The sequence below is a fragment of the Dama dama genome, chromosome X, assembly GCF_033118175.1.
Source record: "Dama dama isolate Ldn47 chromosome X, ASM3311817v1, whole genome shotgun sequence".
Taxonomy (NCBI): domain Eukaryota; kingdom Metazoa; phylum Chordata; class Mammalia; order Artiodactyla; family Cervidae; genus Dama; species Dama dama.
The window spans coordinates 156,732,929-156,748,179 of record NC_083714.1 but is presented as its reverse complement, the minus strand read 5'-3'; the positions used below and the strand labels follow the sequence as shown (position 1 = coordinate 156,748,179).

General features: G+C 49.5%; 2 pseudogenes; both read left to right on the top strand.

Moving 5' to 3' along the window:
- Positions 1-2,990, top strand: part of LOC133052975 (histone-lysine N-methyltransferase PRDM9-like) — a 51,092-nt pseudogene extending 48,102 nt beyond the window's left edge.
- Positions 2,991-5,567: 2,577 nt separating this feature from the next.
- Positions 5,568-15,251, top strand: part of LOC133052974 (histone-lysine N-methyltransferase PRDM9-like) — a 46,434-nt pseudogene continuing 36,750 nt past the window's right edge.

Below are 15,251 nucleotides of genomic sequence, written 5' to 3'. Positions count from 1 at the left end.
TGAACCTAGGTATTTATATATCTATGTACCTAGAATGTATATTTCTTTTTTTTTTTTTTTTTTCATTTAGTTTTATTTGTTAGAGGCTAATTACTTTATAATATAGTAATGGTTTTTGTCATACATTGACATGAATCAGCCATGGATTTACATGTGTTCCCCATCCCGATCCCCCCTCCCACCTCCCTCTCCACCCAATTCCTCTTCATCTTCCCAGTGCACCAGGCCCAAGCACTTGTCTGATGCATCCAGCCTGGGCTGGTGATCTCTTTCACCCTAGATAATATACATATTTTGATGCTGTTCTCTCAAAACATCCCACCCTCCCCTTCTCCCACAGAGTCCAAAATTCTGTTCTGTACATCTGTGTCTCTTTTTCTGTTTTGCATATAGGGTTATCATTGCCATCTTTCTAAATTCAGTATATATGCGTTAGTATACTGTATTGGTCTTTATCTTTCTGGCTTACTTCACTCTGGATGATGGGCTCCAGTTTCCTCCATCTCATTAGAACTGATTCAGATGAATTCTTTTTAATGGTGGAGTAATATTCATGGTGTATATGTACCACAGCTTCCTTATCCATTCGTCTGCTGATGGGCATCTACATTGCTTCCATGTCCTGGCTATTGTAAACCGTGCTGTGATGAACATCGGGGTGCACATGTCTCTTTCAGATCTGGTTTCCTCAGTGTGTATGCCCAGACGTGGGATTGCTGGGTCATATGACAGTTCTAATTCCAATTTTTTAAGAAATCTCCACACTGCTCTCCATAGCGGCTATACTAGTTTGCATTCCCACCAACAGTGTAAGAGGGTTCCCTTTCCAAGATGACTTTAAAAAACAGCCACTGAGGTTCCCAAATTTCATGTGCATCACAATCAACTGAAAATCTTACTTAAAAACATGAATGGCAGGGCCCCACTTCAAAATTTTCTGATTCATTGGGTTTGGGTGGGGTCCATGGTTTACAACAAATTGAATTTTTTTTTAATTAGTTGGAGGTTATTACTTTACAATATTGTAGTGGTTTTTATCATACATTGACATGAATCAGCCATGGTTTTACATGTATTTCCCATCCCGTTCCCCCCTCCCACCTTCCTCTCTACCCACTCCTTCTGGGTCTTCCCAGTGCACCAGGCCCGAGCACTTGTCTCATGCATCCAACCTGGGCTGGTGATCTGTTTCACCCTAGATAATATAAATGTTTCAATGCTGTTCTCTTGAAACATCCCACCCTCGCCTTCTCCCACAGAGTCCAAAAGTCTGTTCTGTACATCTGTGTCTCTTTTTCTGTTTTGCATAGATAGTTATGTCTATATGTACATATATATTTATATGTCTATGTGTATAGATATTTATGCCTCTCTGAACCAAGGTATTTATACATCTATGTACCTAGAATGTATATTTCTATGCATATAGACATTTGAATATCTACATACGTAGACATTTATATATATCTCTGGACATTTACGTATCTATGTACCTAGATATTTACATTTATGTACACTTATGTATATACAAATAGATGTCTTACCAGTATAACAGGGCCTGTAGAAAAGGGAGCGCTACAAAAAGATCTGACTCTGCAACTGAACAACAACAAAACAGAAAATACACTTGGTTCACCTGCCACAAACAACACATGGTATATCAATGTTATTACAATATGAAATAAAGGTTACTTAAAAAAAAATAATGCTTAGGGGGACTTCCCTGCACTCCAGTGGTGAAGATTCTGTGCTTCTAATGCAGGGGGCGAGGGTTCGACACTTGGTTGGGGATCTAAAATTCCCACATGCCACATGGCACTGCCAGTAAATTAAAAAAAAAAAAAAAAAAAAAAAACATTAAAATAAATAAATAAGAATATTCAGAAAAAACACATAAGTTTTTGGGTGTTGATTCAGCTACTTTCCATATTGAACTACAGTCTGGAGTTAAAACTTGAATGTTTTCACTTTAAAGGGAATCACAACTGTGCATGAAGAAGTCCTGACGCCTTGTGGCCATTCCCTGCAATAGCAACCTTAAAACATGCTTATGAGAACATTTCATGCAAAGATGGGCTCAGTAAAGGACATCAATGGTATGGACCTAACAGAAGCAGAAAATATTAAGAGGGGGTGGCAAGAAAACACAGAAGAACTGTACAAAAAAGATCTTCATGAACCAGACAGTCATGATGGTGTGATCACTCATCTAGAGCCAGACATCCTGGAATGTGAAGTCAACTGGGCCTTAGGAGACATCACTGCAAACATAGCTAGTAGAGGAGATGGAATTCCAGTTGAGCTATTTCAGATCCTAAAAGATGATGCGGTGAAAGTGCTGCACTCAATATACCAACAAATTTGGAAAATTCAGCAGTGGCCATAGGACTGCAAAATGTCAGTTGTCATTCCAATCCCGAAGAAAGGCAATGCCAAAGAATGCTCAAACTACTGCACAATTGCACTCATCTCATACAATAGCAAAATGATGCTCAAAATTCTCCAAGCCAGGCTTGAACAATACATGAACTGTGAACATCCAGATCTTCAAGGAGGTTTTAGAAAAGGCAGAGAAACCAGGGATCAAAAAACCTGAGTGTCAGGGGGCCAAGGACAGGCCCCAACAATGGCTGAAAAGCATAAGGCTGAAGAGGATATCAAGGGCCTCTTCCTACTCAACCAGAGGGGGTTCTGGGGTGCATGAGAGAATGAAAGACGAGCCCAGCACAAGCCAGAAACTGAATCCAGAGGACACAGGCACATTGCTCACGGGGGCAGGGGTCTCGGGGATTATGAGAGTCACGTACGGAGAGTGTGGGCAAGGCTCCAAGGACAGGTCAAGTCTCAGCACACACGAGAGGGCAGAAACAGGGGAGAAGCCTTATGTTTGCGGGGAGTGTGGGTGAATCTTCAGTCAGAAGTTAGCCCTCATCAGACACCAGAGGACACACACAGGGGAGAAGCCCTATGTTTGTAGGGAGTGTGAGTGAGTTATGACCAACAAACCACACCTTACCCAAAGGAGGATTACTACAGCCACCCCATGCCTCAGCTCTAAGGGGGCCTCAGAGGAGGTCTGAGACCCATTACTGTCCACAAGAATAAGAGGAGAGACTTCCCATGTTGTCCAGTTGCCAAGACTCCAATGCAGAGACCCATGTTCAATACCTGATTGGGGAACAAGCTCCCACAGGCTGCAACTAAGACACAGCACAACTGAATAAATAAATATATAATAAATATTTTAAAGAAAGAGTGTGATAAGCACAGAACTACTTGTTAAATAGACCTTCCACCTTCATGACAGGAGACAAGACAGATAAACCGCAGAGGGTTTCTTAGGTGTTCTGGAGATATTCATGCCAATTGTCTTCGTGGTTTTTTAGGTCTCCTTTTCTAGAAAATTTTGTCTCCAAACAAATCTGAAGCCCAGACTATGTACTGATTCCCCCCTTATCACTGACAGCAGTGGGGTCCAGTCATAGCTGAACTCCTGGGAAGGCATCATTCTGGAGCCGAGTCAGTTAGGTCACTGGACAGTCAGTTCCTGGGTCCAGGGAGAGGAATCTAGGGTTTGAGACAGACTCACAATGAAAGGGATTCCCTGGCCTCCTGGGAAGTGGGGCCTCTCCTCCTTATAGACCCCGACTCTCCTTTGGCCTCTCCTGGTGGCGCTCTGGTTCCCTCTGACTTCTGTAGCCGCAAAGGTGAAGGCCATGTGCACGTGTGTGTGTGTGCGCGCGCGCCTGTCTCAGCATGGGCCGTCTGGTCTCTGCTGCTCCCTCAGGGTCATCACAGCATCTGGACTCCAGATGCGACCACAGGGGTCCAGTTCTGAGCCCTGCCCTCAGCAGCTGGGTGAGCTGGGGCAAGATGCTAAACCTCTCTGTGTCTCTATTCTCATCTGTGATATGGGGTGGGAGCACCAGCCTTTTGGTCTGATGTGAAAGCACAGGTGGAATCTGGCAGAGGCTGGCTGAGAATGCAAGCCCCACCTTTTGTCCTTTGTGTTTTTTTCTTCCATCTTTTTTATTTTTTAATAGAAGGATAATTGCTTTACAGAATTTGTTTCCTGCATGTCCTCCAGCTCCCACTCTTTCCAGGTCTTCAGAGCTAAACGAGGAAAGGGCTGTTTAGGCACTGGGCTGCCCTGATGAGGGGCTGTGAGGTCAGAGGTGTTAAGGGAGGGCGACCTCCCTTCCCACCCTTGTCATTCCTGCTGAGCTGGGCAGCCCCAGGGCCCCTCCAAAGACAGGCAGTCCCCACAATCGTCCCCCCTGCCGAGAACAGAGCCTGGAGCCGCATTTTCAGGAAATCCCTGTCCAGCCCCCATCCCACCCCCACACAGAGGGTCCTTGAATCCCACCCATGGCTTCTTTCTACATGGGCCTCGTACCTGTGACCCTGAGCTCTGGTCAACGCTGTCGCAACCTTGAAATTGTTAACCATGGTATATTTCATCCTTACACTTCCCTCTCATGAGTGAAGTCTGATGAGCCCCAGGGTGCGCTGTGAGCAGAGCAGATGCACACACATCACGGGTCCTGGGGTGCCCGGGCTGCACGAGGGGAGAAGGTGGACACAAAGCCCCCCACCATGGGTGAGTGAGGGTGGGGACAGCTACAGAAAGCCACGCTTGCTCAGACCCGGAAGTGAGCTCCGACACAGAGTGGGGGCAATGGGGTTCTTAAGGTCGACCACAGCCTCCCATCTGTGAATGACCTCTGCCCTGGCCTGATCCTTCCAAAAGGGGTTCAGGAGGCTGAAGTCTGCCCGGGCACCAGAAGACACCAAGGGGAGAGTGGGCCACAGGGCGGGCGGTGAAGGGTGCGAAGTCCAGGACTCGGGGCAACAGCCCTCAGTCCCCTCCATGTGCCAGGCTTGTGAAGCGTCTCTACATGAACCGCGTCAGTAATAACCACCTACTATTATTTTCTGGTTTCTATGCTTTCTTAAAGGAACGTGTTTTTCTGTGGCTTGTTTTCCCTATAGGAAGGGAAGCCACGTAAACCCCCATCTTCTGTGGCTTCAGGCCAGGGACAGGGGAGGGAGAGTTAGGGGTGGTTTAGGCAGAGGGGTTTCAACTGAAAAACGGTGGGGATTCAGAAACCTGCAGGGGCTTGTCTCCTGCACCTCCCACCAGAGCTGGGCCTGGAATCCCCTGGAAGGCTGAGCAGGTCCAAGCTTCTCCCTCCCCTCCCTTCCGCTCCCCTCCCCTCAAAAAGCTGGCTCCTGGGGCCAGCCCACAACACCCCCAAATCCCCCATCACCCACATCCCCACATAGGCCCTCCCTCACAGAAGTGGGATGACCTGGATGGTGGCACAGATGGTGTGTGACCCCAGAGCTGGGGGTCTCAGCTGACCTTGAGCAAGGGGCTTGGTGCTTTACACAGCCTCCCAGCCCAGGGAGCTGCCAGCAGCCACAAGCCACGATCTGAAGCGGAGCTGGGAGATGGAGCATGTGGATGCGAGCTCTCTGAGGTCCCATCCTGTCCCCAGAACAGCGGCCAGGCCCTCACGTGACACCGTGACAGCCCTGCACGGGCACACAGGACACCAGCAATCATGGGACGGACAGCCAGCTGCCTCCGCTGCACGCTCCATCCTGACCATGGTGGCCCCGTGGCTGTACCAGCCCCGCCGGCGCGTGGCTCTGCTTGGCTGCCAGGGCTCACGGACCCTGGGTGAGTCACTGAGGGCAGAGCTCCAGAGGCCAAGCCTGTCTTCAGCCACCAGACCTGCCCTGCTTACTGGACTCATGAGCCCAGCCAGTATCTGAATCCAAGATGCCTTTGGGAGAATGACACCACAGACGCTGACCTCAGAGCTCAGACTCCTGAAAACTTACTAAGCTGATTATTTATAGCGTTTTTTTACAAGGGGATATTGGCAGGAAGCGGGGAGGGGAATGACTCCCTTGGTGGTGCTGTGGGTAAGAATTCACCTGCCAATGCAGGAGACACGAGTTCAATCCCTGATCTGGGACGACCCCACGTGCCGTGGAGCAACTAAGTCCGTTCACAACTACTGTAGCCCAAGAGCCTAGAGTCTCTGCTTCCCAACCAGAGCAACCACCACAGGGAGAAGTTCAGCGCAGAAACGAGAGAGCAGCCCCCACGCCCGACAGCAGGAGACAAGCCCGCACAGAAGCGAAGACTCCGCAAGTTGAAAATAAATAAATAACCTTGCTTTAAGTAGGAGACCGCAGCATTCTCTGCTCATCCAGAGCCTAGGACTATGAGCTCCCAACAAAAGGGGCCACGTTCAATCCCTGGTCAGGGCACTATTTCCCACATGCTGCAACTGAAGTCCCTGCATGCCACAGCTAAGACCCAGCGCAGCCAATTAAATGAATACTTAAAAGTAAGATGCGGTTCTTCTGTCACCATAGAAAACTGCAACATTTTAGGAATAGAAAAAAAAATAAGATTTATTTTGCAAGTGCTCATGGTTGATTGCAAAATTTTCTCATAATATGCAGCTGTTAAGAAAAAAAGAGAAATTTAGAAAATACAGAAAATAAAACCCACCCATAAATGTGTGGGGAACATCAATTACTGTAGCATTCGGCCACCACCCAAGGAAACACACTTCCGTGTTTTTCCTCTACAAAGAAGCTTTCAGCCTCCACCCCACTACCACCGGCCTCTGCTCTGCTCACCAAGAAGACTGTGTTTTGGCCTTGTGACCTGGGGGTTTCTGTTGAACTCAGGGAGGTGGAGGAGCAGGGCTGTGTGGTTGGGGGCACCGTCTGGCCTGCAGTGAGGAGAGAAGCGCGAATGCTCCGCCTCTGGGCCCAGTAACTCCAGGGGCCTCAGGGGAGCCTCCCGGGAAGAAGCCTCTCAAACACCTTCCCTGCTGCATCCACAGTTACAGCACGTCCTACGTCTCAGGGTTCAGTTGTGGGTTAACAAATCTTCTCTTGTTGGACAGAAAAGTGTTTCCACAGAGAACCTGCCTGGATCTTGGCCTCGGTTGGTACAGATGTAACAGGCAGTACGGTCAGGGCTCAGGGGAGTTAGTTCTGAAGCTCTCTGGGTTTAGGGCTATAGCCCCTCTTTACCTCCACCCCTTCCACAGTCATGGAGCCTTCTTTTCCAGAGGAAGGTGTTTGGCAACAAAAGCCACAAAGACACATACTGAAGAGGAGATATCCCATGGCAGGCGGGGTTGGTGTTCCTGGGGGAGCAGAGGGGTCTTGGACACTCCATGCTGGACCCCTGCCCCACCAGGTTCTCCTTCTTCTCGCTGGGCATGCAGCTTTCACCTGCTGGGTGCCCGCCAGTGAGGGGCTCCCAAGACACCAAGCTGGGGTTGGCGATGGGCGAGCTGGATGCCAGGGAACCCGAGACCCTGCAGCAGGTCAGTGCACTGTGGACGAGGGCCGGCCTCACTGACCGGTTAGGCCCTGTGCATTCAGGACACCCTCTCTGGAACCCAGGTGGAGGGCTGATGTCCCCAGTGCCCACCTGGGTCTCAGGAGGTGGAAGAGAGACCCTGTTGACCTTCCCACCTCCTGCCCAGAGAATGGCAAAGGCCAGTTCCCAAAAGTCAGAGCAGGGTGGGCAGAGTGAGTCTTGGGTCTCACAGGGTCCCTGTGAAGAGGGGTTCACTGCTCCCTGGATCCCTCTTGGCTGGTCGTCCTTCTGTGTTGTCTTCACATCAAATCTCACAAGGACGAGGTATTCCAGGTGCCCACAGTATCACTTGCCCAGTTGCTGACAACCCTCCTTATTTATTATGGGCAGGGAGACAGGGTGGCTGATGTGACACTCCCCTGGACCAAGAGGAGACCCCATAGGTTGTGTTTCTTCTACTCCTGAGACCCAGGAGGGCATTGGGGGCAGAGCACCCCCAGATGGGGTCTGGAGAGGGTGTACTGAATGGACAGGGCCTAACTGTCCAGTGTGGCTGCATGTGGTATGGGCAAGAGGGGTTCTAACTGCTTTCTAAATATTTCAGACAACCACTGAGTTCCTTCTGGTTTTTAGTTTCAGATCTTTTTATATGGTCAATTTTCAGAGTCTTTATTGAATTTGTTACAATATTGCTCCCATTTAATGTTTTGATTTTTTGACTGCAATGCATGTGGGATTGTTACCAAGTCCAAGCTCGCTCTGCACGCCTCACAACAGGGTGACAAATCAGAGGCGAGGTGCTGAGGCAAGGAATGTGACTTTACTTGGAAAGCTGGCAGACTGAGAAGACAGCAGATTAATATCTTGAAGCAACCATCTTTTCAGGGTCTGGATGCCAGTGTCTTTCATAGAACCCAAAGCTGGAAAGTGAGGAAATAAAATAAAAAGGCCATTTATCTGGCAAATATCTCCTGGAATGGCCACTCTCGGAGGGAGATGTGTTACATTCTCCCTCCTGTAGCCATCCACAGGTGGACAGGTCCTGGACAGAGGCAGAGGGGCGGGGTTTCCTGAGGCAGGCCTTTATGTATGGACAGTATCCCTGTAGCAAACAGGCCAACAGGAAGCAAAGATTAAAGGAAAACGTTCAACATGGAGTCAGATGTTCTTCTTCCCTGTAACAATTCCCTAGTGTCAGCGTCCATTCCACAATCTTATGGGAAAAGGGTTGATGAGTGTTCTAATTGCCCCACCAGTTGCATCTTTTGGGGAGTGCCCACCACTGGTGCCAGTGTGCTGAATGTTGAGGTTTGTCTTTGTTGTCCTTTGGAAAGTCTCTACTTCATATGGATAGACATAATAATATTATAATACAGGTGTTGAGGGTTTTATTCAGTACAAATCTTCTCGGACTTCAAAACCAGGCGGCAGCATCTAAAGTTAAGGAACTTAGCACTTTTCTATGTGTGGGAAGATGCACCAGCCATCTCACTGAAATCATCCCCTTTGATACACATTTTACCACCTGGGACCAGCATCCTGTTTTCTCCTTCCTGAATTTCCCCAGGTTTCACAGTGGGGAGTGGCTGAGTCTGATGGCTGCTGGAAAGCAGGTATTCTTTTCTTTCCTGAGGTTCCTCAGGGTTCACCATGAGGAGTGGCTTCAGTTTTATAGCTTCTAGAGAGTAGGAGGGGGAACCTGGGTCCCCATTGAGATCATCTCAGCAGAGAGAGCAAGCAGGTCCTGTGACTCCAGACAACCTTCCAACATTCAGGGCTCAGCGTTCAGCCTGCAGGATCCACATTCGTCAGCTCAGCCACCATGCTCTGCACTTAGTTGCTATCTAGCCCTGAAACCTACACTGCAGGAGGCCCTCTAAATGTGGCGTCCTGTCCAGCAAACTCTCGGTCACACCCTCCAAGCCTGACCCAGGCCCAGCTCTGCTGAGAGGGTCTCACTGGGGACCCAGGTTCCCCCTCCTGCTCTCCCACATTCCGTACCTGAGTGGGGAGAAGGCAGGGGCTGGGGGCACAGTGCCTCCAAGCAGGTAGGGCAGACGTTGTCCCATCGCCCCTTGTGGTCCATCCCTGGGAGCACAGTCTACTGTCACTTTTACCAGCAGAGGACATGTGTCCCCAGATCCGGCCCACTCTCGAGGTGTGTGAGCTGTGAGCACTAACACAGGATACCCCGAGTGACCTTCTTAGGCGGGAACACGTTCCTGGGATATGAGCTTAATTCTGAAAGTAGCTTCTCATTGGAATTAGCCTTCTCCAGACATAGCTTGGGGGCAGCAAGAGCACAATAAATGGACCCCAGCTGGGGCAGCCACACAGTGCCTCTCGACAGCCCTGTGGAAACTGTGCACCAGAGTGACCATGAGCCCACATTCACCCTGCAGATGGCTTCTGAGAGGTCTGTGACAGACTAAAACAACCATGAGCCTGTACTTACAGCAGACAGTCTCTGATAGGTCTGTGACAGAACAGAGTGACCACAAGCATGCATACATCCAGCGGACAGCCTCTCATAGGTCTGTGACAAGTCAGAGTGACTACAAGCATGCATTCACCCAGTGGATGTCTTCTGAGGTCTGTGATAGACCAGAGTGACCACAAGCATCCATTCACCCAGAAGATGGCCTCTGATAGGTCTGTGACAGAGCAGAGTGACCACTAGCATGCATTCACCCAGCAGACAGCCTCTGAGAGGTCTGTGACAGTCCAGAGTGACCACGAGCCTGCACTCACCCAGTAGATGGCCTCTGAGAGGTCTGTGACAGGTCAGAGTGACCACGAGCCTGCACTCACCCAGCTGATAGCTTTTGAGAGGTCTGTGACAGGCCATAGTGACTATGATCCTGCACTCACCCAGCGGATGGCTTTTGAGAGGTCTGTGACACCTCAGAGTGACCACAAGCCTGCACTCACCCAGCGTATGGCTTTTGAGAGGTCTGTGACAGAGCAGAGTGACCACAAGCGTATATTCACTCAGTGGATGGCCTCTGAGAGGCCTGTGACAGGTCAGAGTGACCACGAGCCTGCACTCACCTAGTGGATGGCCTCTGAGAGGTCTGTGACAAACCAGAGTGACCACAAGCCTGCATTCACACAGAGGACAGCCTTTGAGAGGTCTGTGACAGGCCATAGTGACTATGAGCCTGCACTCACCCAGTGGATGGCCTCTGAGAGGTCTGAGACAGACCAGAGTGACCACAAGCATGAACGCACCTGGTGGATGGCATCTGAGAGGTCTGTGACAGGCCATAGTGACTATGAGCCTGCATTCACCCAGCGGATGGCATCTGAGAGGTCTGTGACAGGTCAGAGTGACCACAAGCCTGCACTCACCAAGTAGGTGAATTCTTGCCTGGAGAATCCCATGGACAGAGAGCCTGGTGGGCTACAGTCCATGGGGTCACAAAGAATCAGACACAACTGAACACCTGAGCACACACACATGAAACAGAAATGGACTCAAGGACAGAGGGAACAGACTGGTGCTCTCCAAGGAGGAGGGGGCGGTGGAGGGATGGAGTGGGAGGCCGGGTGAGCAGATGTAGCTTTTATAAGTAGAATGGATAAAGAAGGCCCTGCTGCATAGCAGAGAACAGTATTCAGTATCCAATGATTAACTACATAATAATATTTTTAAAATGAATGTATATATCTGTATAAGTGTATCCCTGAGCTGCACAGCAGAAATTAACACATTTTAAGCCAGCCATAATTCAAAGAAAAAAAAAAAATACTGATTAAGGAAAAAAAAAAAAAAAACAACAACAGGCCCTAGCCAATTACAATAGACACTCAACCCAGGAGCACCGAGTCCCGAGCAGTCAGAACATGGACCAACCTGTCAGAAGAGGGGCCAACAGGAGACGGGGTCCCACTGCGGCCCACAGGCTGGCTGGGAGCCCTGGGAGCCGTAAGCCACTAGTGTCGCTGGAGGAAATGAGAACTCTACCCACACGACTCCCACTCCAGCTCAAAACAAAGCGGCTCTGCTTCCCCTGACCCCTTAACTGAAGGGGCCCCGGGATGCCCTGGCTTGGTGCTGGGACCAGGAATGTGCTGGGCAGATCCCAATGCAGGGGAGGTCTGTGAGGGCAGCTCTGGAGTGGGTGGGCCATGATGAGCCCAGCAGCTCTGCCCATTCCTTGAAGGTCGGACAAAACAGAGCCCAGGAGGCCGGAAAGTGCCCTAATGGAGGGCAGGCCCCACGTCGGTGCCTCCGCTCTCTGGCTGAGGCCCAGCGCTGGCCCCCTGTGCTGGTCTCTGACGGCTCAGCCACTGAGCCCCAAGGAGAAGGCTTGTGATGGCAGCCATGCCCACAGGCACCAACACCACTGACCATCTGGCTCCTGGCCCAACAGCGAGGTCCAGCTGAGACCAGTGGGCACCTCGTCAGCAGAGCTCCAGGGAGGTACCCGTGTCACCAGTAAATGGCAGTATCACGATGCAGGCCAGCAGGACTCAGCCTGGCGGATTGCTAGACTCAGCGGGGACACAGAGCCCCATGAACACTCCCAGCCCTGGGTCAGGCAGAGACCTGAACAGGCAGACAACTGCAGAGAGCAGAGTCCATGGCATAGACAAGGAGCACCCGTCCCCGGGTAGGGAAGGGGCCCCATCTCAGGGGGCGCCCTTGGGATCCACCAGCTTAAGCATAAAGAGGCTTCAGGCAAAGGTGGTAGGAACAGATTTGGAGCTGCTTTTAAGTCATGCAGGGCAGGACACGCAGATGAGTGAAGGCCAGAGGGAATGTACCGTAGAAAACAGAGGGTCTGGGGAACAGACGGGCTTGGGTGGAGCTGAGCCAAATGGGGCTGGGAGTCCGGAATCAGAAACCCTGTACGCCTCTCTCCTGGCTCGGCCTCCTAATCTACTTAACCCCCACTCTGCAGCCTGACGCCGCCTGTCCTGTGCATCTCCACACTCGGACCGTCCACTCATTCACAGATATTTGCGTAGCACCTACCTCTGGCCAGGTCGTGTTCCAGGCACGGGACAGCCGTGAGGAGACAGACAATAACCCCAGTCCTTGGGGGGCAGAAACTCTAACAGAGGCCAGATGCACCACTTCTGGGGCTGAGCCCCGGCCTTGCCCTCCTCACCCGCCGGCCAGCCCTGCTGGAGCTCCGGGGCCTGATGCAGTTCTGTCTGAGCATGCCCCCTCCTCCAAGAAGGCGCCTCTCTGGACTCGCCACCCGTCAGCCCCTGCCTCCCCGAGTCCTGTGTCCTTCTCAGCACAGACCACCATCGGAAACGGCCTCCCCACCATGCGTGACCTCAGTGTACCTGGTGATGTCACGTCCTCGGTGAAGGAAGGTCCCAGCTGCCCTCACGCCCTTTCTGCTGAGTTCCCAGCACAGATTCCCATCACGACGGCCTGGAAGGACACTCCAGACGGGTGTGGGGCAGGGGCTCGGTGGGGCCTGAGAGAGTGGCCCCTGGGCCGCTCCAGTGGTCAGGGTAGGCAGGGACCTCCCAGTAGTGGCTCGGACCGGCCGGCAGGCCGACCAGCTTCCTTCTCCCTGGGACCACGAGGGGGCGAGGCTCTCATCACTGCTCAGGGTCGTGGCTGCCCAGGAAGGGATGTCAGTTCCACAGTCCTGAGCACAATGTGAGCTGTTTTAAGTTTTACCTGTGTGATCTCAACTCCCTCAGGCAGAACGCTCTGGGCTACACACTTGTAAGAATCTAGTGGAGTGGTTTCAGTTCAGTTCAGTCGCTCAGTCGTGTCCAACTCTTTGCGACCCCATGGACTGCAGCACACCAGGCCTCCCTGTCCATCACCAACTCCTGGAGTTTACTCAAACCCATGTCCATTGAGTCGCTGAGGCCATCCAACCATCTCATCCTCTGTCGTCCCCTTCTCCTCCCGCCTTCAATCTGTCCCATCATCAGTCAGACATGACTGAGCAACTGAACTGAACTTATGCGAGTATGAATAAATGCAAGAGGAAGAAATCAAAGTCCTAGCCCGTTTGTTTATCATAGTACCTCCTGACTGTGAGCCCTTCCTTCTATGAGCCCCTAAACTCCTCAAGGGGGACAGGCAAAGCTCTTGAAGCATGAGCCTGCTGGGTTCCCCTCTCTGCCGACTGAGAATTGAAGCCAGCTTTCTATTTCCTCCAGACTCAGTCTCCATGTTCTTTTATTCAGCTCAGGGGGGCAGAGAAGGCCAAGATTTTGGTCAGCAACAATACCACTAACCTGATCACTAGGTTAATCTGAATTAACACCACCACGCATAGCCTAATAATTAAACTCACAAGACTACTCCTCCTTAATCAATGATAACAGCCTCAATTACTCAATTGTTTTCTCCCACTCCCTATGGACACCACCACTGATTTTAATTACATGGTTATGACCCCTTATACTAATAGTCAACGCTTCATATTAAAAGAATCTCTACCAGAAAAAAAAATATTATCACTGCTAGTCATATTATAATTATTTTAATTATAACATTTACTGCAATAAAATTCATTCATTTATATATTCTATTTGGAGCAACACTAGTTTCAACACTCATTATCATTACCCAAAGAGGAAATCAAGCAGAACACCTTAATGCAGGTCTCTATTCATTTTATACCCTAGTAAGTTCTCTCCCCCTCTTAGGAATACTTGTGTACATTCATAATACAGCAGGACCTTAAAATAGTCTAATGCTGAGCCCAATCAGTATCCAACTCTTGATCCAATGGTTTCATACGGTTAGTATGAATAATTGCCTTTACAGTAAAAATACAATCTTATGGCCTCCACCTTTGACTACCTAACGCACATGAAGAGACCCCTATTGCAGGCTTCAGAGTTCTGGCTATGCTGCCAGCACTACTAAACTTTGGATGTTGTGGTATACTATGAATTATGAATTACAATAATTTGAAACCCACTAACAGACTTCATAGGGTATCCACTCATTCTATTGTCCTTATGAGGCATAATTATAACCAGCTCCATTTGCTTATGCCAGACAGACCTAAAATCACTCACTGCATACTCTTCTGTCAGCCACATAGCACTTTGCTATCCTTACCCAAACACCTTGAAGTGGTATAGGAGCCACAGCCCTAGTCATTGCCCATAGTCTTACATCCTCTGTATTGTTCTGCCTGGCAAATTCAAATTACCAGGTCCATCGCCAAACAATAATCCGAGCCTAAAGCCTGCAAATGTTCCTCCTACTAATAGCAACCTGGTGATTACCAGCAAGTTAAACAAACCTAGCTCTACTCCCAACTATTAACTTGATTGGAGAGCTATTTGTAGCAATATCCTTCTCGTGATCAAACATTGCAATTATTTTAATAGGAATTCATATAGTAATTGTTGCCCTATACTCTTTATATATACTCATTACAACACAGTGTGGAAAATACACACACCACATAAACAGTATCTCTCCATCTTTTACATGAGAAAATGCTCTCATATCATTACCCTTCCTACCTCTTCTACTCCTATCCTTAAACCCAAAAATTATTCTAGGCCCCTATACTGTGTATATATAGTTTAGAAAAAAACACTACTTGATTGTGAATCTAGTAAGAGAAGACAAAACCATCTTATTTACCACAGAAGTATATAAGAATTGCTGGTTCTATGCTCCCATGACTAACAGCATGGCTTTTTCAAACTTTTACCCATTGGTGTTAGGAACCAAATAATTGGTGCAACTCCAAATAAAAGTAAAAAATTAAATTTCCTCTTTCACTCTAGCCTCACTATGTATTTCATTGATCATAATAACAAGCACTAACATTTATAAAACCACCACATACCCTCTATATGTAAGATTATCTCATATGCCTTCACCATTAGCTTAGTTCCAACAATAATATTCATGTATACAGGCCAAGAGATAATTATCTCA